Source organism: Lipophrys pholis (genome assembly GCF_963383615.2).
Source record: "Lipophrys pholis genome assembly, chromosome: 8".
Classification (NCBI taxonomy): domain Eukaryota; kingdom Metazoa; phylum Chordata; class Actinopteri; order Blenniiformes; family Blenniidae; genus Lipophrys; species Lipophrys pholis.
This window is the reverse complement of record NC_137630.1, coordinates 20,406,675-20,409,235: the sequence shown is the minus strand read 5'-3', so window position 1 is coordinate 20,409,235 and position 2,561 is coordinate 20,406,675.

Sequence of the window (2,561 nt, the reverse complement as noted above, 5' to 3'; positions counted from 1 at the left end):
AATTTTTTTTTGTCTTTAATTTCATCCTACGTGCAGGAAAGACGGCACGAGAGTAATAGATACCTGACATCTCTGGTACGCTCACTAGTGTCTCAGGTGAATAAGTTTTAATGCAACATTTCCATATTTCGATGAGGTACAATGATGATTGCTCACTGCTGGTTTTTCTAATGGGGTTTCCTTTCACTTTCCTCTTCCGAAGCTGCATGAGCTAATTAGAATTGGTTCCTAGATTGCAGCGAGCCTCGGTGGGAGGTTGTAATGCGTCTTGACTGAGAAATGGAGCCAGGTCAGTCTGTCGAGTAATTAGAATCGCTAAAAAGGTTAATGCGTGGTCCTGCTGGGGAGAATGTCCTGTCACCTGGAGTCCAAACCCTCGCGTCCCGCTCCGAGGAGCAGTCGTACCCTTGAAGCCTCTCGCGGGACCTCATTAGGTCTATTTATGAGGAGGATCCGAGTCTGTGTTGGCAGTTGGATGTGCACATGTCTCAGGGCCGAGTGTGAAGGAGGTCGCACATTGAAGTTAGCGCTTCATTAAAACTATCAGCAAGAGAAAAGGACATTTTGCCAGAACATGCAGATCTCTACTGACTGGACATTGACTGAACACATAAATTTTTTTTAAAAAAGCCAGACTTTTGCTTCAGTTTCAGTCACTTCCTGCTAAGTGCCATGAATTGATGGGATTACGTAAGAAGAAATCCCCAAATTGACATGTTTTTGTAATAACTGTGTGTTACCAGTAGAGGGGGTCCAGATCCACTGGAGTGATGTATGAAAGATTAATGCGCTCAGATAACAGTGGGTCACAGTGCTTCATTATATGCTACTAATTTGCCACTATGCGTATTTATTATTGAAAACACAGTTCTTCATTAATAAAATCTGCCTCCGAGTGGGACATTATTTCATGGTTTATCTGGCGGTATTTTACCAAGAGAGATGATTCAAACAAGTTTTTGACATTACCTTTGCTGTGTTCAGCTCCTATCACCTTCCATGGATGGTACAATATTACAGTTTGCGCCGTTCAAAGACAGACATCCTCACCAAGAACCCCTCATTTGAGAAGTATTTCATCTTTCTTATTTCACTTTTCTTTTGTCGTCTTTTTCTCCTGTCGAGGGTTTGAAGTAGGGAGTGGATCATCTTCTTCTGATGTGTCCCGTCTCCTCAATCATCCTGAACCTCTTCAGTGGCCTCTCTTTCCTCCTCACCCATCGTTTCTTTCCTACAGAGTTATCAGTGCTTCATACGTGACCACATCATCTCAAACTGTCCGGCCGTTTAATTCCTGTTCTGCTCTGTTCTGCTCACCTCCAGTGAAAACCAGGCGGTTCTCGCTTCTTGTTCGCCTGCCTCTAAAACACACTAACATCTACTTTTCCTTCTCTCCTACCAGTCAGGCGTCTCTCTCCCTTTTTACCATCCGTAATACTGACGCTCACAGTCCATGTTCTCTCCTAAACGTTTCTTCTCCCCGGGTCCTGCTTCAGTCTACAGTTACTCAGTTTTCTAACAGCGACATTGGCAGTTGTTATTAACCCGGGTCTCGTATTTCAATGGGGGGAAGCTTTAAGCCGGGCACCCTCCCGATGCAGCCGGGGGCAGGTGCTCATTTTCTGCTAGATTGTCTCTTTCCTTCATCTCAAACCAGGTGAATCGGGTTTCGCCCCTTTTCATCCCTGCATGCTGTTCTTTTGACTCGTCTGACTAAATGGTGGAGCCCATGGTTTTAACTCTTTGGGTGTGAGGTTTCATATGCGAATGGTTTCTATGTTGATGGACCACAGACCCCCAGGGTGGGACTCTTTTGTTCTCTATTTCCATGTCCATCGCTTCATTTGTCCTCAAGGGGCAATTCAAGTCACAGCGTAAAGTAAGAAATAGCCTGACATCAAAGAACCATTAAAAACAACCAAATCCATATATAAAGGTGTACGCGAAGAGCAAATGTGTATATTATAATATTTTCTTGCAAGAGGTAGTTAAATCTCAAGTTTATGAAGGAAGAGATGACGTTTCTCTCATAAGCATCAAAATGTGCCGTAATTTATTAACGTCACCTTCCTTCTCCGTATCCTCCAAAATGGTCTTTCTGTCTTGTGTCCTAAGCACCTTCAAAGGGGCCGAGGTGGCATGGATTGACCTTGACCCTTTAAAGCTGGATCATCGAATATTTCATTGATTTTTTTTTCCTCCAACCTTGAATGCAATTTATGCATCTCTTTTCCACCTGAGCTGAATGTTTTAGGTGGAGAAAATCAAGGTGGTGACTTACACTTTTTTTTTTTTTTTTTTCCTAACAATAATAAATTTTTTGGGATCGGATGAAAGATTAAAGAAGAAGTGGATGCAGTCTGATCTACTGCCGAACAGCAAATGCAAATATGTTGGCTGAGCTAATGAGAACATATAATAAAAAAAAATTGTTCCACAGGTGATAAATTAATATCTCACTCTTGGCGGGCTGACAGCTTTGTGATTATGCACAAGCGCTTGCACGTAAACGTGCGTGTGTGATGGACCTTATGTTTAACACTGAGCCGCAGGGCTTCGGC